At 34.7% G+C, this 25220-nt stretch overlaps 1 protein-coding gene across 7 annotated transcripts in view; it reads right to left on the bottom strand.

Moving 5' to 3' along the window:
• The window catches only part of PBX3 (PBX homeobox 3), a 293993-nt gene that overhangs the window by 251676 nt on the left and 17097 nt on the right, over positions 1-25220 (bottom strand). The gene's annotated exons all lie outside the window — the stretch shown is intronic.

The raw sequence follows: 25220 nt of genomic DNA, 5'->3' as shown, positions 1-25220 counted from the left end.
GTTATTTAAGAAGTAAAAGGGAAACAAGTCTGAATGAAACAAAGATATATTCAGAGATACTTCTTTCTCAATTTTGAGAGATGTCTCAGCAATATACCTTTTACAAATTTTTTTCAATGAAAAAAATCTGTTTTCTTTCTCCCTCTCCACCTCTCTCACCCCAACTGTTAAGAAGAAAAAATAAAAACAAAACCCTTTTAACAATATATATGGTCAAGCAATGTAATTTCCCATGATGGCCATGTCCAAAAGCAAAAAAACTTCTCATTCTTCATCTTGAGTCCATCACATCTCTGTCAGGATATGTGTAGCATGTTTCATGAGGGTCCTATGCAATCATGATTGATCAATGCATTGATCAAAACTCTTAAGTTTTTCAAAGTTGCTCACTTTTACAAGATTGATGTTATAACATAAACTGATTTCCTGGATATGCTTACCTCACTCTGCATCAGGTGATCAAATTTTCCAGGGGTGTCTGAAACTATCTGCTTCATTCATGTGCCAAGTGAGACTCTGGGTAGCCATCCTCCTCCTCTTCCCCATCCTCCACCCCACACACTTTGAAAACCCAGATGTTGGTGTTCCTCTCTCTGGTAACTGTGTATGTATGTAATGATCAGACACTTGGATCTGTCTGTTGATCTCTGATGTATCTATTGCTTATGGTCAGCCAGTCAGAAGCCCTGTCCGTTGGTCTTTATTTCTCTGCTTCTATTTTCTTCTGCTGGTGAGTATAATTAAAGAAGATTGTTGACCCCTCAAAAGTTGCTTTCCTTTTAGAAAAGCAGATCTAAGAACCTGTACAGCAGACCCTCCTGCATATGCCAGGGTGCTTCCTGCTACAGTATAGATCCTTTGCCTCTTTCTTTGATCTCTTTGGAGGTATAGACCCAGCAACTATATGACTGCATCAAAACACTGAACTATAACAGTTTAGTAAATTTTAGGCATAGTTCTAAATTGCTTTCCTAAATGGCCAACCTTGTTCATAACCCTATCAACAGTACATTAATTTGTCTGTTTTTATGAAATCCCTCCATCATTTATAATTTTCCTTTTTTGGATAATTTTGTCAATGTAAGAATATGAGGTAGAACAATTACTTTAATGTGCATTTAAATATTAGTGATTTGGAACTTTTTTTTGTACTGTTGCTAGCTTGGGTTTCTTCCTTTGAAAGCTTCCTTTGACCATTTTTGAGTACCAAATAGGCTATGGCCTAAAGGGGCCAAGGTGTCCCATTGCATCCTGGGTCATCTCCAGTCATCCTGATGAAAAATCTGGTCACTGGATCCAGATGGCTCCAGAGGAGAAGTGAGGCTGGTGATCTTGCACAGCCCTCCCTCACTCAAAACAAAGTCAAGTGCAAGTTATGTCATCATTTCTCTGATGGCATGGTCTTCTTCGAAAACGAAGAATGAACACAGACAGACAGGCATCCCAATAGGATTCCATCATATTTATATGACACATCTTATTCAGTCATTCCCCAGTTAAGAGGTATCTTCCTAGCTCCCCCTACACAGTTTCTCTTTCTTTGCTACCACAAAAGGAGCTGCTATAAATATTTTTGTACATATAGACCTTTTTATTCTTTCCTCAATCTCCTTATGATATAGGTACAGTAGCAATATCCTATGGCAAAAAGTATGCAGAATTTTTTAACTTTGGGGACCATCGTTCCAAAATGCTTTCCAGAATGGCTAGTTTACAACTCCACCCATAGTGCATTAATGTAACTGTTTTCATAAAACTCCTCCAATATTTGTAATTTTCCCTTTTTGTCAAATTTATCAATCTGGGAGGTTAGGTAAAACCTTAAGACTGCTCTAATTTGCATTTCTCTAAATATTAGTGATTTGGAGCTTTTTTCATATCACTGTTGCTATCTTGGATTTTCTCCTTTGAAAACTGTGTTCATATTCTTCTACTATCACCTGGAGAAGTCATATATTTGAATCAGCTCCTTATATAACTTGGAAATGTGACCCTTATCAAAGAAACTTGATGCAAGGATTTTCTTTCCCAATTATTTCCCTTCTAATTTTAGCAACATTGGTTTTGTTTATGTAAAAACTTTATAATTTTATGTAATAAAAATTGTCTAATACATTTTCTCCAAACCTGTCTTTGTTTTGTTTGGTCATGAACTCTCTATTTATCCATACACCTAAAAGTTAATTTCTCCTTCACTCCTCTGATGTTTTATAATGTCACCTTTTGTGTTAATTTTATATATCTATTTGAAGCTTACCTTGATATACAGTTTAAATGTTGGTCTATGCTTAGTTTCTGTTGGAGTGTTTTCTAATTTTCCCATCAGTTTCTGTTAAATACTGAATTCTTTCCTCAGTAGATGGGGTCTTTGAGTTTATCAGACACTAGCTTACTCTGTTCATTACTAGTATTGCCATTTAGAGGGAGTAATTAACTCAGTAATTAAAGAATCCTTCACAAGTGTTTATAGAGTGTTATCTTAACTTTTATAACAACCTTCCTCTCAAAAAATGTATTTTGTTAAAAATAAGATGTAGTCTACATCAAGGGAATCTAGACCCCTTTAATCAAAGTATATTTCATGGCATTTTCTTTCAAAGCCTGTTAAAGTATGTTTTTCATTTTAAAATTACATATTAATTTCTTTAAACAAAACTGTATGGTCAATTCTTTGATTAAAAACTAAATATAAAAAACAGAGAGAAGACAAGTTAATTGTCAGTGGTCATTTGATAAAATGATAGAGGGGATTTAATCAATCAGGTAGCATTTCTGAGAATACTGATGGTGGAGAGAAGGGGGAAATAGAGCTATTAAGACATCTCAAATAATCTTGTCCCAAACAACATCATTTTCCATTAGTGTCATTAATATATTATAATCAGATTTTACCATGCCACTCAGTCAATCACCAGAGTAGCAAATTATATATATATATATAGTCCACAATGATCCAAGCTAGCACCTCAACCTCAAAGGTAGTAAGTCAGTGAGCATCACTTTGTTTATAGTTGCCATAGCACACTGTGTGTGCATAAGCATTGTTCCTAAGGAGACAAGCTCTTGCCTTCAATGTTATTTCCCCATTAATAATTCTAGGTGGAATATTCCAGTACTATCTCAGATATAGTCCTTGCCCCTGAAGAAGCTTAAAAATGACTAAGGGAGAGAAATAGATACAAGTAAAGATAGATATAAATATAGCATTGTGAAATTGAAAATTATTCCGGATTTGCATATAGATGGAGTTCAACTCTAGATCTACGACCCAAAGTATTTATATAGCCTTCTTTGAACAATGACAACCATAACATCATATACAATTAACAAATATTTTTTGATAATGGCTTTCTACAGGAGATAGACTTAGAAGTTTGATTTAAAGATAGGGAGGGATGCCTAAGAATGCTATCCTATACATTAAACCTTACAACTTCTCTACTCTGAAACGATATATTTCTTTTAGCCACAGGCTGCCCACTCACTAGTCTTTACAACATTCACTAGTGGTGGTAAGAAGTAATTTAATACAACAGCCCTACCCACAGAAAATTTCCACTCAACTTTAGAGGCCTGTCATATCTGTCCCATCAATTGGTGAGAAGAAATGAAAATGGATTCTCAAGAGCAATAGGCTTAATGCACTACCCTGAGGTAGTAAACCATCCCACTTATTGTAAATAGTTTTGAAACCTAGCGATATAACTATAAGAGCCATTTCTTGTCTGTAAAAGCAAAGGCTAAGGCATATTAACTGCTAGAGCTTCAAGTCATCAGTATAGCTAAAATACCAGACACAGGGAAAAAAAGTTAAAAAGCCTACCAGCAAGAGTGATCTCTTTTGGATTATCTGTGGTCCTGGCAACCTGAATGCTCAACAATCAGAAATAGATTTGGTGATTTGCAACATTCATATATTCATCATCATATAACTACAAAGAAATTAAATGGACATGGAGACAAGGTAAGTGGATTCAACTATATAAAAATTTGTAAAGTTTATGCAACACAAAATTAATATAAAAACAACATATTGTAGAAAGTATCTTTGAAATCTCATATTTAAAATTTATAACGAATGAGTAAAATTATTCCAGAGCAATTCAGCTTTCTCCCTACCTCATGGCCACCATCCATGGATAAATTCAAAATATAAGACTTGTCTTTCTTGCCATCTCAATGAGGGGTTAGAGGAGACAGAAGATGGAGAAAGAACATCTCCATCTGAAAATAAAATTTAATTTTTAAAAAATATGACTAGACAATTTAAAAAGAAAATAGACAAATTGAAAATAAGTTCCTAAACATCACTCAAGCTCCCTAATAATCAAAGAAATGCAAATTTAAACAATATAGAGGCAGCTAGGGGGCACACTGGATAGAGCACTGGGCCTGGAGTCAGAAAGACTCTTCTTTCTCAGTTCAAATCTAGCCTCAGACAGTAACTAGTTGCATAACCCTGGGCAGACAGGCGAATCCTGTTTGCTTCAGTTTCCTCATCAGTAAAATAAGCTGGAAAAGGAAATGGCAAATCATGCCGGTATCTCTTCCAAGAAAACCCCAAATGGGAACACAAAGAATCAGATATGACTGAAAAAGACTGAATGGAAAAATCATATCATATTCACCAAATTAACAAAAGTAAATAACAAAACTCTGTGCTGCCAAGAATGTGAAGAATGTACACTCATACATTGCTAATGGAATTGCAAATCAGTAGAAACATTTCAGAGAACAATCTGGCACCATGTTATAAGGAAATATGACCTTTGCTTCCTCAATAAGCTCACTATATGAAATACACTCTAAAATAAGCCAAAATCATCAGTATAAAAATAGTTGCATTATTTGTAACATGGAAGGAAACAGCAAATAACCTCAGGGTTCAACATTACAAGAGCTAAACAAACCATGGAATATCAACATACTTAAATACTACAATTCAATTAACAATAATAAATGTGAATATAAAGAAAGCAACAGAAGTAGAAGGGAAAGAACTATATTGACAGTAATTTCAGTCATACAGAGGAAAAAAACAGGCAAAAACACAGAGATGAAAGGAAACAAATATCTCGAGGAAACACAGAGTGAAAGATAGGTATGGTTATTTATATGCAGAAATTCTTTTTTCAAAATTTAAATAGTTTTAGTTTATGTTTAATGAGTTTTCACGTTTAAAATTCATATTAAGCTATTTTAAATGAACATAAGGACTGGGCATAGGTGGCACATGCCTATAATCCCTGCTATTGAGGAACACTGAACCTGATGGATTACTTGAGTTTGAGAGTTTTGTGATAAAGTGTGCTAAGCTTATCAAATATCTGCACTAAGGTCAATACCAGTATGGTGGGGGTGAAGGAAGAGGTTGAACCAGAGTGGTAGGGGCTGGGAAGGGTCTCCTGGCTATCTAAGCAAAAACAAATTATCCCATGTTAGAATCAGTACTGACCAAAAATCTTGTGCTAAATGTGAGTGATCAGCCTGGACAAGGCCCAATCCTCTCAAAAAATAATTAGAATAACTAAAAAACAAAAATAAATCTAACTATGAAAAAGATTATATTGCTTTTATACTTAGCATTCAACAATGAAGAAAAGCCAGAAAGATACAAGTAAAAGCTACTGTTTAGCCTGTTTGTCAAAAAGACAGAATAGTGAATATTAAAATTTTGCACTATAGAAGAGTGGCTGTCTTATTTTTATATTTCTCTGCTTTCATGAACTGAAATGAGATACTTTAAAGTGACATAATTTCAACCAACCATTTTTAAAAATCACACCAGGAATTTTATTTATTATGTAGATTTACTTTAAAAATTTAGATTTTTTAAAATCTTTCATTAGTACTAAAATGGGAATTGTATTGATATTAACGGTCCATAGTCACTTCATTGTTAAGGTCAGTGAAACCGTTTCACTGGGTAAAACTCTAAGTTAAAATATTAGAAGACTTGATATACATTCCTTCATAAGTGTTAAAGCATCAATGGCATTATTACAATTTATATGTTGCATATGTTCTTTCTACCAAAAGCCTGGTAGTCCTCTGAGGTGGGAGTGAGGCCGACTTCAAGAAGCTCCACCTCACTTAAATCCAATTTGCATGCAATTCAAAACATCTTCTGTAAGAAGGAAAGAGGAAGAACACACAAAATAACAAATATAATAATGATTATTCTGATTGATTCTGAATGTAATACTTTCATTAGAAAATAATTCAGATACAATATAATGGGTTAGTGGATATATCCTACGCAAATCCTAAATGTCATTTTTCTCAGCCTTATTCTGAATTTAGAAAAGAATAAAGATGTTTCAACTAGAATACAACAGAAAGATTAGAGTTTTGAATCAGGAGACCTAGACTCAAATTCTGTTTCTGATAAAAGTCAAGAAATTGTGGGAAAACTACTGTCTTTCTCACTGATTTTTCATCTATAAAATGAGAATGAAAATACTACCTACCAGAAAAGTGCTTGAGAAGATCAAATGAGATTATATATGAAATAGATTTTTATAAACTGTAAAGTAATATATATGCACACACACACGCATATATATATATATATACACACACATATACACACACATACACAAACATACACACACACGTATATTTCAAGACCTCCATGCCAATACTGATAAAAGTATCACTGGACTCTCATTATAACAAGATCAGAGCATGGTTTTTTTTTTTAAATGAGCTCACTTTAGGCCCTAAAGAAAGGTCTTAAAATATCATAAGTAATTGTCTCACCTAGAACATGTACACACAATGAAAAATAAAAGGAAAAATATTACAAAGAAGCTCTAGTTCTATCATTCTCAGTCTTTTTTATGTCAGATACCCTACCTCTTTTAGCTGTCTGGCAAAATCTATGGACCCCCTCTCTCAGAATAATGTTTTTAAGTGCATAAATTGTATGAGATTACAGAGGAAGTAAACTAAATTGAAATACAGTTGTCAAAAAAGTTTTTAATCCACAAACTCCCTGAAATCTTGGGACCCCAGGTTAAGAACTGTTGGATATATCAATAACTGACTTGGAAAATGCAATCTAATAATCAATAATCCTTGAAAGAGAGGATCTAGCCAATGTCCTTAAGATACGTATTACCTAGGAATAAATAATACCACTACCAGGTTCAGAAAAAAAGTCATAAATAAATATACTAATATAGAATTTAGATATTTCATGTAAAATGTTCAATTCAAGAAAAAGCTAATTCTAGAGCAACAGAAGCCACAGAACAACAGAGAGGAGGAGATTTCCGGCCCAGGGTGACCTGAAAGGCCAGCTGGAAAGATCTGTCGCATGGGATGTGGAGCAGAGCCCAGTCCAGCCTTGGCCAAGCTTCACCTAGTGGGGCAGAGGACTCAAGCAGGCCTTGGGGGCAGAATCCCCAGCGGCAATAGTGGTTTGCTGATCCCTCTACCCACAGGTGCCAAAGAGGGTTTTTTCAACTGGCCACAAGGGAGCAGGATCTTCCCACAGCTCTGGCCTATCAGGTGGAAGCAGCTCCCACAGCAGCCCACATCCATTGTTGGATCATAAAACCCCTGGGGGATCTGAGCAGCTGATTCTTACCTCAGCCCTGTGTAGCAGCCCTGCCCCCACCTAATGCTCCCAGGGGATTTAAGTAGCTTATCTGAATCTCAACCCCCAGTGCTGGCTTGGTGGAAGTGGAGGCCAGGTGGCTGTGGAGAAGAAACTCACAGATTCTGGGCACAAAAGTTTCTTGTTGCTCCCAGACCAGTGTACATGCTTGACTATGCCACCTTAGAGGAACTGAGATCTTACAGATCCCCAGAGTATACCCTACTCTTGACAAAGGACCTAAAAGTCAAGTAACTGGTTGGGAAAATGCCCAAAAAAGGGGGAAAAAAAGACTATAGAAGGTTACTTTCTTGGTGAACTGATATCTTCTCCCATCCTTTCAGATGAGGAAGAACAATGCTTACCATCAGGAAAAGACATAAAAGTCAAGGTTTCTGTATCCCAAATATCCAAAATAAATATTCAGTGGTCTCAGGCCATGGAAGAGCTCAAAAAGGATTCTGAAAATCAAGTAAGAGAGGTGGAAGAAAAGTTGGGAAGAGAAATGAGAGAGATGCAAGAAAATCATGAACAGAGAGTCAGCAACTTGTTAAAGGAGGCCCAAAAAAATGCTGAAGAAAATAACACCTTTTAAAAATAGGGTACCTCCATTGGCAAAAGAGGTCCAAAAAAGCCAATGAGGAGAAGAATGCTTTTAAAAGCAGAATTAGCCAAATGGAAAAGGAGGCTCAAAAGCTCACTGAAGAAAATAGTTCTTTCAAAATTAGAATGGAACAGATGGAGGCTAATGACTTTATGAGAAACCAAGAAACCACAAAACAAAACCAAAAGAATGAAAAAATGGAAGAGAATGTGAAATATCTCATTGGAAAAACAACTGACCTGGAAAATAGATCCAGGAGAGACAATTTAAAAATTATGGGACTACCTGAAAGCCATGATCAAAACAAGAGCTTAGACATCATCTTTTATGAAATTATCAAGGAAAACTGCCCTGAGATTCTAGAACCAGAGGGCAAAATAAGTATTCAAGGAATCCACAGAACACCACCTGAAAGAGATCCAAAAAGAGAAACTCCTAGGAACATTGTGGCCAAATTCCAGAGTTACCAGGTCAAGGAGAAAATAGTGCAAGCAGCTAAAAAGAAATAATTTGAGTACTGTGGAAATACAATCAGGATAACATAAGATCTAGCAGCTTCTACATTAAGGGACTGAAGGGGTTGGAATATGATATTCCAGAAGTCAAAGGAACTAGGACTAAAACCAAGAATCACCTAACCAGCAAAACTGAGAATAATACTTCATGGGGAAAAATGGTCTTTCAATGAAATAGAGGACTTTCAAGCATTCTTGATGAAAAGACCAGAGCTGAAAAGAAAATTTGACTTTCAATCCCAAGAATCAAGAGAAGCATGAAAAGGTAAACAGGAAAGAGATATCACAAAAGACTTACTAAAATTGAAATCTTTACATTTCTACATGGAAAGACAATATTTGTAACTCTTGAAACTTTTTTCAGCATCTGCGTAGTTGGTCGGATTATACACATACACACACAGACAGAGCACAGGGTGAGTTGAATAGGAAGGGATCATATTTAAAAAATGAAATTAAGGGGTGAGAGAGGAATATATGAGGAGGAGAAAGGGAGAAATGGAATGGGGCAAATTATCTCATAAAAGAGGCAAGAAAAAGACTTTTCAGTGGAGGGGAAAAGGGGGGAGGTGAGGTGAGATGAGAGGGAAAATGTGAACCTTACTCTCATCACATTTGACTCAAGGAAAGAATAAAATGCACACTCATTTTGATATGAAAACCTATCTTACAATACAGGAAAAGTGGGGGGAGAAGGGGATAAGCAGGGTGAGGGGGATGATGAAAGGGAGGGCAATGGGAGGAGGGAGCAATTAGAAGTCAACACTCTTGGGGAGGGACAAGGTCAAAAGGGAGAATAGAAGAAATGGGGGGGGCAGAATAGGATGGAGGGCAATATAGTTTTATACAACATGACTATTATGGAAGTCATTTGCAAAACTACACATATATAGCCTATATTGAATTGCTTGCCTTCCCAATGGGGATGGGTGGGGAGGGAGGAAGGAAGAGAAGTTGGAACTCAAAATTTTAGGAACAACTGTTGAGTATTGTTCTTGCATATAACTGGGAAATAAGAAATACAGGTAATGGGGTATAGAAAGTTATCTTGCCCTACAGGACAAAGAGAAGATGGGGATAAGGGAAGGGAGGGATGTTAGAAGGGAGGGTAGATTGGTGGTAGGGGTAATTAGAATGCTCAGCGTTTTGGGGTGGGGGGAGGGGAGAAATGGGGAGAAAATTTGGAACTCGAAATTTTGTGGAAATGAATGTTGAAAACTTAAAATAAATAAACAAATTTAATTTAAAAAAGAAAAGAAACAGCTGATGGACTGGTCTCCAAGCCAGAAAGAACAAATGTAACATAAGGTATATAGTCAAAACACTCTGCTTGGTACACATACCAATCAGCTTATAATTGTGTTTTCTGGTTGACCACTCTAATGAGTTGGGAAGTAGGTAGGAGAATGGTTGGGAGAAGCAAGATAAAATTGTCATCAGTAGCATAGCATAATATATAGTGCTAGACATAGAATAAGGATACCTGGCTTCAAATCCTGCCTTAAACATTTACCATCTCTGTGATCATGGGCAAGTTACTTAACCCTTCGAAGTCCAAATTTCATCTGTTAAATGGAAATAATGCTTGAAATAACTACCTCACAGGATAGTTATGAGGAAAAATTCAAAAAACTTAAAGTACTATACAGATGTTGGCTATTATTATTCATATATAGATATTACATAGCATTAATGAAAAAATTATAGCCTCAAATTCTAATTTGACATTTTAACTTCAAACTTTTTAATCTAAAGTGTTTTGATATGAAGAAAAGTGGAAAAAAATAATAATGAGATGAAATTCTGTAATGGTAATTTAGAATAACTAAAGAAAATGTTATAAAATTTTCTTTTAGTAAAAATGGTATTATTAATTCACATTTATATAGTACCTTACAGTTTAGAGTGCACAAGAAGAAGAAAGTTACTAATTTTGCATACTCTTTGACCCAAGATACGCAGTGGAAGATGGACTAAAGGGGGTGAGAATTGAAGCACGCTCTTGAGCAATCAAGTGGCATGGTCAAATCTGTACCTTAGGATATTTGTTTTGATTTGTGGGTGTGTGAATAAGTGTGTGTATATGTATATACACACATATATATGTGTGTATGTATGTAGGTGTGTCAGTGTATATACATGCACTTTTATATACACATACACACACACACAGACACATCAAATACAATGTAACCTTAGAAGGCACTAGCTGGAAGAACTAGAAAGGCCTTGCAGAAAGTTTTGTCTGAGCTGAGTTTTAAAGGAATCTGGGATTCGAGGAGGCAACAGAGAGGTAGAAGAGCATCAGAGGCATGAGAAATAGCGCAAAGGTACAAAGAGATGGAGTATCATGTGTGCAGAGCAGCAAGTAGTCCAGTATGGTCTGACCAGAGTATGGTCAATTAATGTATGAGTAATTAATGTATGAGTAGACTGGAAAAGTAGGATGGGTGTAAAGAGATTTAAGTCTAAACAAAGGAGTTTACAGTTGATTCTAGAGGTAATAGGGAACAACTGGAATTTATAGAATAAAGTGTAGAGAGAATTGGGGGATGGGGGTAAGAATGACATTGTCAGACCTGAACTTTAGAAAAATCACTTTGTGGAGAATGCACTAGAGGGGAAAAGTAATAAAGAGGCATGGAATTCTCATGTAAAATGTATTAGAAAAAGATGAGGCAGGTAGCAGGGAAACTGATTAGGAAGTAATTATGAAAGTCTAGTCCAGAAGAGATGAAGGCCTAAACTAGTGACTATGTGAGTACAAGTTTAGGAACAGCTCCAACAACAAAAAAAGTGTTAAAGAGGTAGAATTGAGAAGAGTTGACAACTGAATGAATGTAGAGACTTAACAAAAGAAAGAAGAAGGATGATTCTAAGGTCAAGGCTAGGTGACTGAGTGGATAACAGCACCCTCAACAAAAATAGTTAGGTCTCAAGGAGGTTAGGCAATGTCAATATAAAGGAATCAGATATGAGATGGTGTAGAGTTAGAATCAGTATGAGTTCAAGATTGACTACAAAAAAATGAGATAAAATAGAAATCAAAATTGACTCTGTATTTTTGAGCCGTAGTAACTGGAAAGGTATTAGTGTCATTAACAGAAAAAATCTGGAAGATCTTGTGAAGAGGAAGAATTAGTTCAAGAGTTCAGTTTGGAGCGTAAGTATGAGGTGTCAATGGGATAACTAGGTAGACATGTCCAGCAGGTAGATTTTTTAAAGCTGTCTGTAGAACTAGAATTAAGGGAAGAAGCTAGGGCCAGATAGACAGATTTCAGAATTTTCTGCAAAGAGATGATATGCAAACCAATAGGATGAGGACATCAAGGGAGAAATAGAAAAAGTCTCCGGACAGAACTTCAGGGAAAATTTACACTTAGTGAGTGAGCAGAAATAGGACAATGAACTAGAAGAGACCAAGATCAGCCAGGCAATTAAGAGGAAAACAAGGAGAGAGTTGTGTCACAGAAGCTAAGGAAAGAAAGAATATCCAGATGAGGTTGGTAACCACTGTCAAATTCTGCAGAAAGGTAAAGCATGAAGCATGAGAAAAGTCCATCAGGTTTAATAATTAAGTTATTTATGGTCCTCTGAGAAAGTTGTTTAAAGGGTAGTATGGTGAGAAGCTCAACTGAAAATGAATGGGTAGTAGAGAAGCAGAAGAACTGTAGATTGTTCTTCCTGGGACAAAAGATATAAGATTGGTATAGTATGGGGAATTGATAAATTTAGGGATTACTTTTAAAGATACTGGTTGTGTTTATTTACAGGCAGACAGAAAAGCAGAAGAAGCCAGTAGATTTGTTTTTTGATAGGGTATGAAGAAGGACAGAGGGAGAGGAAATTGTTCTATAAGACAAATTCCCAAAAGAGATGGGAAAGGAGAATATTTTCTCATCCTGTACAATTCCTATCTATGTTTTCACTTAATTCCTTCACAGAGAATCTACCCAAGGTGCTGGAAGTTTATTAGAGTTAATGGGCTTTAGATCTGGAAGGAAGTTTTAGAGATTCAACCTCCTCATTTTATGAATGAGAAAACTGAGATCCAGAAAACTGAAGTGACTTGAACAAAAATCTACTAATTATCAGAGCCAAAATTCAAACCAGATTTTCTCATTTCAGATTCAGTGGTCTTTCTACAATACAACACTGCTTATGAAAGGTGTCATTATTTTAGTATCTTAGGGATATCAGTAACTCTCAAGTTGTCATCCTATTACATTACACTTTCACTGCAAAATCAACTAACCTTTTCTGACTATTTAAATACTTGATATCATTGCTTGACACTGACAATATTTAAATACAAATTCTTCTCCAAATATTAAGGAATTTTTAACTGACTTCCCCAAAAAAGGACAAGATACAGCTGCACTTAAACATTATATAACAAAATTCATTTTAAAACTATCTATAAAACTAATCTCCACACTCCACATATAATGCAAGTAACAAATAATTTTATGAAGAGCCCAGTCATTACAGTTAAATAGCCTTAGCTTAATTGCATTTTTTGAAACAGAAGAGGAATATTAATTTTTATTTTTTAAATGCAAATCAGAAAAACTATTTCACTCTTACTTGTTTCATTATATACATTTTAACAATGGTTTGGTTGATTACTGAAAGCAAATTAATTCTACATATCACAGATGTTACACTCAGGAAGTATCTGATCTGGAGAGCTCTATTCTGAAAAGGGAAATATATCCTTCACATAAAGGCAAATCCTTCTCAGAAATATTTTATTTTTCATCTACTCAAGCATCTATACTCAGTACTAGACCATGAAAGAAGAGTCAGAATATAAATTGAATATATGCCATCCTAATAGCCTAAATTTAAAATTTCTTACTTCCCCATAGTCTACCAAAATAAAGCCCTTTCTTTTCACCCACAAAAATGCTCAAACTGGTTTTAGAGCACTAAACAATAAAAACGATTGTCATGCAGAAGAGGAATTGGTCCCAAGAAATCAGAACTAGAACCAATAGGGAGAAGTTACGAGGCAGCAGATTTCAGTCCCACATAAAATAGAAGAACTTGCTCATAATTAGAGCTGTTCAAAAGTGGAATGTTCTGCTTTGGGAAGTAGTGAATTCCTCCTCACTAGAGAGATTCAAGTAGAGGCCAGATAAGCCTTTATCAGGGAGGCTGTCAAGGAGATTCATGTTTCAGGGAAAAGTTCACCATATCCTAAGATTTAAACCTAAAAGGAACCTTAAAAACTCCTGTAGACTAACTCACTTTCCAGATGAGGAAACTGAGATCCAAGGTGGTTAAGTGACTTGTCTGAGGTATCAAGCAGAGCCAGGATTTCAACTAGATATGTCTAAGGTCCCTTTCAATTTTAAAATTCCATGGTTATGAAGTGAGGCAGGGGACAATAAAGCCCAAAATCAGTTTGGGGAAAAAAATAAGTCTGCTTTCCTCATAACTAGTCATAGGATATCCCAGGGAGGAAGTCTACAAAAGTATTAAACTTGTACTATATGCAAGGTACTACTTGTTGGTCGATTAAAAGAGTGTTATTCCAATATCAATATATCTGAATTAAATCCTATGGGTTGGAAGGTAACATGTAAGGAGAGTCATCTTCCTTGTCATGCCTTGGTTATTTGTATCATTTTAATGGGATTTTTCTATTAATCAGTGACAAGCCATGAAATTTTATATTTTCACCATGACCAACCCATGAAATTTGCCAACTTTATCCACAATACATACTGGGTCATAGCTATAAAGTCAGCTATGCTTTTTAGCTAAATAATCATTGAAGCTTCTCCCCTTGGACAGAATGAAAAATTTGCCTATAATTAAAGTAGGAATTGTTAACTGCAGGCAGTAAAAGTTTACAGCATTGTTTGACAGTTGCAAAGATAAGCCAGTTAAAAACCCTGGGATACCATACCTACCTGTGCTTCCCACACATCTGAACAATAGTGGTGTATCTCTTAGCATCATGAAATCAATCTCAGATTAGGTAATGAAATATGCACCAGCCTTTTCCCAGAACCTTTGACAAATCACACACAATCCTAAATCTTCATAAATCACGATTAAAGACAAGTATATCATCACCAACGCATATATCTTCCCATGCCTGACCCAGAGACTAATGAGAGAAGGCCTAGACTATCTCATCTGACTAATTAATTCAAAATGTCTGCTGTTATTCAAATGTGAGGCTGGCATTATTTGAATAACACTTGACAGCAGTGCCTGAAGATATCATTTCTGATTTGTGAAGCTGCTGCTGCATAACTGATGGTAGTTTATGAAAATGTTCCAATGAGGCTGCTTTTCTAGGCACAAGAGTGAAAGACTTTCTAAAGAGATTGAGGGTTGGGAGTTGGGAGATGTAAGTAATTATGTTATCAAATGTTTCCAAAATATATAATATCATTTGTCTTTGTTTTCCTTTTTAAATATTGCCCCAGCCACAGTTTTTTCATTTCTCAAAATACAAATATGCATCAGAGGATCTCTCCTTCATAGTGTGTTATTATGGAAAGAGTTGTATTTAGAGACTGAGGATCTAGGTTAGAGTACTGTCCCTAGTACTTAGTTAACTGTCATCTCAGTTAAGTCACTTTATCACAATGGGCCTCAGTTTCTTCATATTTAAAATGAAAGAATAGGACTAAACAATCTCTAAGTTCTCATTTAGCTCTAAACACTATGGTATAGGACGCTGGAGCAAGGATTTGTCCCATACTCACAAAGTTCATAACTGGGAAATTGAGGGGAGATGAGAGCAAAAGGAAGTAGAAAGGGAAAAGCTTTACATACTGAGACATTCAGAATATAATACCTCCACTTTCAAACACTTTTCATTATTGCCTTTTTGTTGGTAGGTTTTAAGGGACACTAGACCTAGGATTTCACTGATACAGGGAACTTACCTAGGTCATATGCCAACCTGCCTCTTTTGTTATTTGTGTTACTCTTGTTGAATAATACTCCCTCATTGTGGGATATCAAAAAAGAGTTGTATCATAAAAGTTATCTAATTTTTAATTGAAAGAAATTTTTCTTAAATAAGAAAATAAAATTACAGTTTGTTGGTCAAAATGGATTCAATGAAATCAAAATGAGCTGTGAATCATATTCAGGAATGTATATTCTTGTCCATTTGCCAACCAGAATCCCTCTTAAGTGTCATATATCTTCAGTACCTCACATAATGCAACAGTTGCGTATACTAGATTTGCTCATCATTCACAAACATCTGCTAAACACCTATTAGGCACTGAAAAAAGAAGCATCATCATAGTTAGCATTTATAATGTATGCTAAAGTTTACAAAGAACTTTACATATTTCAACTCATTTGATCCTCACAACAATTCTATGCATTTTACAGACGAGGAAAGGTTATTACAGACATTGAGAGGTTAAGTGATTTTTCTTGGGTCACACAGCTAGTTAGTATCTGAAGTAGAATCTGAACTGAAGTCTTCCTGACTACAAGTCCAACATTATCCACTATACCACCTAGCTACCTGCATAAGACAAAAAGGAATAATATATTTTAAAAGATATGCAATAACATAAGATAGCAAGTACTAATGAGCTTATCTAAGGTTAGCTTCTAAAGTGAGGCACACCTGTCTGCCCTGGACTAGCTGGACATCACTGGTTTCAGTTTTCCCTGCTTCCTATCTTCCTCTCACTCCTCCCCAACCCCACCAATTTTTCCCTTCTGCCTTTGAGGTTCTTTACAACTTTGAGATTCTGTGGTTCTTTTACACAGTTCCCCTGATTCTACCAGTCTGATTCTCTGTGTGTGCGTGCGCGCGCGCGCGTGTGTGTGTGTGTGTGTGTGTGTGTGTGTGTGTGTGTATGTGCCACCACTGGCAATTTAGATTGTAGATAAAGAAGGAAAAATCCAAGGACATCAAAGTAAAGAAGCAAAATTGTTGATACAGCTATGGAATTGATAGAGATATAAAACAGTTTTTAAAAATATAAGGCTTTCTAAAAAAATTTTTCAAGGATACAGCATATGTATGTGTATACATATATGTATATGTATATATATAATTTGTAAACACCAATATGAACAGCATACTTTTTTATTTGAAGTCAGACGTCATCATCTAAACTTAGGCAGGAGTTTCTTCATCTTTCCTTAAATCAAGCTAACGTGACAATTAGTAGGATATTAAAAGAGAAGAATCCAAGTGCCCTTCAAATAGGTCTGTGAATTCAGTGGTCACTTGAAGCAAGAGGTCACATGTTATACTTGGGAAAATGCAGGCAAAATAAGAGTTTCATTTTTCAAAGGTTGGGAATTTGAATATGACATGCACCAAGACAGGTTGAAAACACAAAATAACTTAGTATATTATAATCATAATGTTGATGAGAAGAATGACTCAATCCAGGTCAGAAAGGAAATGAAGCAAAGGAAACTTTACCATATCCAGAGTGTCTAATCTAGTATATCTAGCTAAACTTAAAAAGTTATTATTTATTTCAATGTACATAGAGGCAACTACAATGATTTCTTGATTTGTTTTATGTTCATCTATAACCAGTATAGAGCCAATAACACAACCCTAGCTATGTCACTTCCACTTTAATTATAAAACAAATTAGTAATCTTTCATTTTAAACACTGACGTTATATGCTAGGATAGTTAACTAAAAGAACAAGAAAAAAAGGCTATGAAATGTATGGCTTAAGATGAATATAAATCAATCATTATGACACAAGTAGCACTTATTTGAGAGTCAAAAGTGAACAAAATATTCTATGTCAGCAAAAAGTCTTCTGTCAAAACCTGCTCTTTAAAATTTCACTACAATGTGTTAAGACAAATGTCCTTTGCAACTCTTGTACATAGAAGCACACTCTAAACCTTCATAATTCAAACCTCTTCTATTTGCAGACACACAAGAAACATCTCCTGAAATATTATTTTCCTTATGATGAGAGAAATTGTTTATAACTATATAGAGAAGTAAGGCCAAAACAAAGAGGTGAAGATTCATACTTCTAGATGGCTAATCACTTCACCAAATATTAACAGGGATTTATTTAATCTTCGCTTTTTACCCTTTCAGAATATTATTAGTAATGAAAACAAAAAAACAGTATTATAAAATGGTTTGTTTACATGCAAATCACCTTACCTAGCTAATAAATAATTTCAGATTCCTCAAAGCATTCAAACACACATTTCTTAAGCACCAACTGGATGCCAAGGACTGTGCTCAAAAAATTCTCTAGATTGTGACCCACAGGTTCAAAGGATAACACAAAGATCAAATAAATTACCTATCTTGACAATCAAATACTCTATGGCAAAAGAGAAACAGCACCATATAGTGAAAAAGAGCATTGAATTATGAGTCAGGATACTTGGATTCTAGCCTCATTCCCCCCCCCACTAACCAAGCTTCAGTTTCAAAATCTGCAAAATAGTGGGAGAGGAATTATATTGTCAGAAGTTTTTAACCGTTTCTTGTGTCATGGTCCCTTTGTGAAATCTATGGAAACCTTCTTAGAATAATGTTCTTAAATGCACAAAATAGAATATATAGGATCAACAGATATTTTTGAAAAACAAATCCATAGACATTTCCCCTGAAATTTCTCAGAGGATCTTCTGCATGAGATAATCCCTTTCTTCCTTTAATGGCCTATGATGTTAAATGTCAGATACACAATACATCATGTGAAATTTGAATCATAGGACATCAGAGATGAAAGGTGTATAGAGGTCATCTCATCCAGCCCATCCTTGTGCAACAATATCTTTTTTTGTTGGTGGTGAGTCATTTCAGTTGTGTCTAACTCTTCATGACCCCATTTGGGGTTTTCTTGGCAAAGATACTGGAGTGGTTTGCAGTTTGATTCTCCAGCTCATTTTACAGACAAGGAAAGTAAAGGAAACAGGGTTAAGTGACTTATCTAAGGATATACAATTAGTAAGTGTCTGAGGTCAGATTTTTAACTCACAAAAATTAGTTTTATTGATTTCAGGCCCACTATCCATTTAGCCACCTAGGTGTCCCAAGAATCACCTTTACAACATCCCTAAAAAGGGGTCATACAGCCTTCACTAGAAAATTTTCACTGACATGGAACTAACTAACCTGAGGTACTTCAATCCACTGTTGGGCAGCTCCTAATTTATAAGAAAGTTTCTCTCTATGAGACAAAATTTTACTTCCTATGATATTCAACCACAGGCCCTAGTTCTGTTCTCTGGGAAGAACTAATCTCTTATCCACATGGAAAAGTCATATTTTCAGTCATTCACTTACTAATTTTCTACCAAGCATGTGCCATGCACTGTGGCAGGTGCTATCGGAGATAGAAAGTAGTATGAAGACAAGGATCCTGCCCTCCCCACATACACACAAATTAGCACTAAAAGAAACATAAATAGCATATGGCATTTTCTTAAAATGATAACTAAATCATATTCCAATTAATAGTGATTCAGGTAAATCTTGTTCAAAAATTTTTCTAACTCAGTCTATTAGCATCTTCTTTCAACATATTTAATGTTCCAACCAAACTGGACTACTCACCATCTCTGTACATACTCCCACATTTTCCCATCTCCATACCTTTGCTCACAAAGTTCCTTTTATATCTAAAATGTCCTCTCCCCTTCCCCCAACTCAAAATCCAATTTAAATGGAATCCTCTCTTGAAAGTCTTCTCTGATATACCAGCTCAGTAAACAACCTCCTCATCCTTGGATCTCAAGTAGCACTTTGTTTCCACCTCTCTTACATACTTAGGTATTTTTTTTGTATCACAGATATTTATGTATGCTACATGCAAAGACCATGCCTTATGTTAATAAACAGACACAGAGGGCAATACAAATACAGTGTCCTGAACATAGGGAGGCTCAATAAATATTTAAAATCGAAAAAAAAGTTTACTGAATTACAGAATAAGCTCAAATTTAAGCACTGAAAATATTCATTCTTCTCCCCATAAAATCCATATCTAAAAGGTAAAGTGCTATATAAAATGTGAGGTAGCATCATTATATATTAGATTCATATACTGCTTGGGCTCAAAAGGATCTTAATTAAAGATATCCTAGTCCAAACCCCTCATATTAGATAAAGATGAGGAAATCTAGCATATACACTTATTCCTTTATCTTGTAGACAGATGCTGGCCAAAGCCTCCTGTCTTCCCTATAGTTTTCCCCCCAATCACCACCTCTTTCAACTTGTTCTGTCAACTCTTGAATACCTATACTCTTCAAACAAAGAAATGTAAAACAATAGTAGGTTAAACCTTTGGTAAGTGTTTGTATTTGGAAACCCAAATTTTAGGGATGAAATGTGTTGTTTTCCATTGGTGGTGTTCTAGGTACACATTCCAAAGGACATTGCAATATAGAGAAAACTTTGAAGATGAAAAATTTCATTTTAAAATTAAACAAAATCTATATGCATGAACCTTGATTCCATTTTTCTTGCCTTTTTAGATGTAGACACTAGCCTCCTTGAGGGACTGGCAAGTTTTCAAAGAATTGTTCTAAGAATGGTAACATAAAAATTAAAGAGCTGTAGGATCATATTTCCACAAATACTTAAAACTTAAAATAAACAAATACAAAAGATATTAAGATTATAGAGGACACTTCTACAGATTCAACACTTCATGATCTATGTTTCTGCATCCATACAAGAGGTTAATTATTGGACTATCAAGTTTAAAAAAGCCGATTTTTTAGATGTTATGGTGATTTCAATTTATTTTAATGTTTTAAACTTTGCAAAATATACAATTGCTGCACCTGTCAAATATTTCCTATGTAGTTGAAGCTGGGCAGAGGTAACAGAAATACACAGGTACCAGTCCAAACAGAACAACAGTCAGTTTTCAACATTTCATTTTGAATTGCAATTATATCCTGACATGTGATTCTAAAAATAAAATGTGAAAAAATGCTCAAGACTATTGTAATTGTCCAGAAAAACATTTTCAAATAACCAGCAAGAGCAACTTTAAGCAACAAACTTTATATTTTATGATTCTGAATAACATTTCTGATGATCTTAAAAAGAAATTCTTTTCTCAAAGAGAACACGATATAGATTTCAAAATGAAAAATGGGTACATTTTTTTCTACAAAGCAAAACACTGTTTTTCTCTCTTACACTAGCTAGTCCTCCCAAAAGCTAGTTACAAACTCTTTCCTCTTGTTTTGTACCTTAAGACATAATCTACTTTTATCCCTTAGCAAAATATGAACCAGCTACTAGGCTGACAATGCCAAGAACCATGACAAAATGGATTATTAATGAGAAACTGAACTCCAGAACTCTATTAATTTATGTCTTCCTGTCGGATCCAAAAGATATATCAACCTTCTCACTCAAAAGAAAAAAATGCCAACACTGTACTTTGTTTTAAAGTTCTCCACAGATGAAGAATTCATTATCCAAAGTACAGTTCTGTTATTTCAGTCTTTCTTATAGAATAAAGAATCTTTATCAAATGGCTAAGAAAGCTGCTGACAAGTGCAAGTACCTTGCAAAATATATTTAAGGCAAACATTCATGAAGAAAACTTGGGGGGAGGGGTGGGAAAAAAGGTTAAAAAAAGGAAAAGAAAAAACAGCAATATTACATTACCCACCTTGTCCTAGGAGCTCTCAAACCAAGGCCTTTTGATTCCAGTTGTGAAATAGTAAACGCGTATTAACACAACTGCATGTTTGTAGGTTTTTTAAAATTCCTAATTATACTAATTATTCTGACATGAAGGGAAATGATCTAACAAGTAAAGAGAAGAATGTGTGATTTCTTTATGCATAAACAGCAATGTTTAAGTGACATAAAATATCCTTTTAAGCTTTCATTTAAAAAAATCTATCTAATCTATGCTTATCATAATATTTATGAATTTTAAAAAAACCAGAGAGGAAAAATTGCTATAATGTACTCTGTGTGACCTCTGCTTTCTACAGAGAATGAAAACAGCCTTTTGCTTTTCAATCCCCATCAAAGTGGAGTAAAAGGAGGGACAGCATTCCCTTGCTCACTGCCATTAATCATTGCTTTCTTCAACCAAGTGCGTATTAATTTCTGTCATCCCAAACATCATCGAGTATTGTTACAGCACCGTTCACTCCTCATTCACCACCAGTTGTTACCAGTTTCCCTACACTGAGCAGAGACAGGGTGAATCGTGTGGATTTCAGTGTTACAGGCCTTTATCCCTGGGGTGCTGACACCAATTAAGCCATTTCAAGAAGAAATGAGAACAGGCCCAACCCTTCCATGTAACAAGAGCTTGCACCTAGCATTGGCAGGTTGCCATTTTCTCTTGCTTCACACTACGGAAATACTCTTCCAAATCCTTTTGAATTATACAGCCTGTTTACATGTAATCAGCGATGGCATCCTCTCCTTAATTTTTTTTGTCCAACTTTAAAACCCAACCCAAAAGATTTTTTTTATGATTAGACAAGAGAATTTCAAATGAACAAAACTCTTTTTTTTCTTTTAAATTACAGAATCATTAAATTCAGGTTTGGGACAATCATTATAAATTCCTTTTCATTTTGTGACAAATTCAAATTTAATTTCAAATAAAAATTAGGAGTAAATCAAGCTGATGCTTGTATATTATGTATTTAGGTTAACTTGAGAGAAGATATTTTATTCCAATAGCTCTATTTTAGCAACATATACTTGGACTACATACACATGAATAAGCAGGACACTTTCTGTATCAGTGGTACAGTTTTTGTCTACTGAAAGGAGAACTAACATTGGATTGGCACTGGTTTCCTTTGGGGTTCTCTGGCCAGACATTAAACATTATAGCTTGTAAAAGGTTACTTCCAAGTCCAAAAAAAAAAAATCCAGCCCCAAAGTGAATTTAATTAATATCATTTTTGTATCACTAAATATAGAGATCCATCAAACTCTCTCACAATACTGTTGATTTTTCTGACCGCTTTAGATCTAATCATTCTCCTTGTTTTAGACATTTACATCTGCTTTTAAGTTTTTATGGTTGCCTGTTGGCAGGCAGCAAAGTGGAGCTGTCGATGCTGCTGCAGAATAATGCAAGGTTTGTTATGAATTAAATATTAGAAACCTTAACGCAGCGGCCAATAAGAATTATTTGCCTTATTAAAGCAGCAGAAGACGCTGATTAAATTTTCATTGCATTGCAGTCTTTTTCCCATTTCTACTTTCAATTCATCATTCTAATGTATGAAAGGCTTGCCGAATAATGGCAGGGGGACTTAATTTCTGGAATGCAAATATAGCAAAGAAAATACCATAAATACCCTCCCAGAAAACATTAAACAGTCAGTTCTAATTAAGTGAATACTAACTAAGTAAATATTCTCTTAAAGGGAAAAAAATAATTCAAATGTCAAGAATTTTAAGAAGGAAAGCATATTACCTATATTACAAATATATACAAATACACATTGTAAGAGGGTGGTATTTATTTTAAAACTGTACTTCTTATGATCAGCTAACTCCTTAGAGGATCTCAGAAGAGTCTAAAGAAGGACCATACATTAGGGGATATGTTCAACTCTGAACAGTTTCATAAAATTTAGGGGGTTTTTTGCATGAGAAAAATGACTTGAAAAAGGGAGTAAGGTAATCTGAATGAGGCATGACAAGAAAAAGCTCAGCTAGACCAACTTAGGAATGTTTATTTTTATAAATATAGTTAGGAAATAAACTGTATCTTTCTTCCATTCACCCCCCAAAAAATCTCATAACATGTACTATAGTGAAGGTTGTTCATGTTTCTGCCTTAATGTGTATAAGAAAGAAAATGAACTTCAAGTATCCATTTCCCCTAGAGAAAATCTCTTCCCTGAAACTCTGCAACTAATGAAATGGGGAATCTATAAATAGCAACATCATTACCATGAGAGCCCTTGCTTTGTACCAGTCTCTGCATCTGACCCTCTTTATACTAATAACTACTAGGCTTCAATACAATTCCTCTATAGGGTAATCAATATTAGTACAGTTTAAAATGTAATATAAATTTAAACAAATAAAAAAGGTGTTTACTTACTAAGTTTCCTAAAAACATAGTGCTACCTCACATTCACTATCACCCTGCTCCCACTTATTAAAAAAAGAAGATTTAATTGTCTTAACTAAGACAAGTGGTGCTCTGTAGCTTTTTCCCTAATGTTATAGAGACATGCATCATGACAAGACAAAAGCCATAATACACCTGAAGTGGTCCCCACTGAAATCTCTCTCGATGAACCTCATTAAAATGGTTACTCTATTCCAAATATTATCCACTGAAGCATCACAGTAGTAAACTCTTTGTTGAATTGTTGAATAAAAGACGGATAAAACAAGTAAGCACTTAATCAGTAAATTAAATGATTTGGCAACATGTTTTACTGTTATTCAAAATAAGATATATTCCATTGCAAAAGATCACTTCAAAAAGTTAACCAATATTTAATTTCACAGTTAGCTATAAATTAGATCAGAATAAGGAGATATGCAGTTTAAGGATATAATATCATAGAAACTATTAATTGCCTATGAAATAAACTCTCACTATGTATAATTTATTGATAAGATGTTCATATTGTCCTTCATTAATGGCAAATATTCAGTTATAATTGCATCTCCTACATGCAGAGAACTCAATTGTTCTGTTAATTTTATATCTCTTAAAATAAATATGATAAAATGTACCAGTAGGTGGATAAGTTTAAAGGCTCTTATTCACTGTGACAAAATTATTGATGACAACATATCACAAATGGCACTTACTCCATATACACATGTCACAAGAAAATGTAAAATATTGATACAGCTCTGCATGCAGAACATTTACTTTTTAAATGAAGATATAACATTTTAATATTAAACAATGTGGTTAAATCAAGAGAATATATGTGGATTCAAAGGTGACAACACATTTCACACACACTTAACTTGATCTTGCATGCTTATAGGTACCATATACACTATAAAATCTGATTAACCTTATTTAAAAAGCAAAAAAGTGGGATTACTTTGGTGCCATTGAATATATATATAGCATTATGTACCATCTCAGAAAGATAGAAGAGTATTAGTAATCTGGCTGTTCTTATTAACAACACAAGTGAAAGTATTAAATTACATCAAAGCCCTGAAAGTAGCTTATCTGGGAAGTTGCAATAAAAATAGACAATGTAAGAACACATTCTAGTGGTGAAAAAAAATTCTACTGTAAAACATAGCAACCTACCCCTGACCTGTTAAACCGGGTATTTCTGAGTTTCCACAAAGGAAAAAAGCAAACCCATTTATTTGCAATGATCCTTCCGTAATATTTTTTTATGGTATCAAATGGAAGCACAATTATTGATAATGAAATCTTTCAACAATTAATATCTGAAGCATTTAAGGCATATTTAACGCAGAATTTAGAGAAATCAAAGTAAAAAAATTAAAATGCAAACAGGAATTCAACTTCACAGTTTCATAAACACAGCATTGCTGTT

Source organism: Notamacropus eugenii, chromosome 1, assembly GCF_028372415.1.
Source record: "Notamacropus eugenii isolate mMacEug1 chromosome 1, mMacEug1.pri_v2, whole genome shotgun sequence".
Classification (NCBI taxonomy): Eukaryota; Metazoa; Chordata; class Mammalia; order Diprotodontia; family Macropodidae; genus Notamacropus; species Notamacropus eugenii.
Note: the sequence above shows the minus strand (reverse complement) of the source record. Positions and strands in the feature narration are given on the sequence as shown.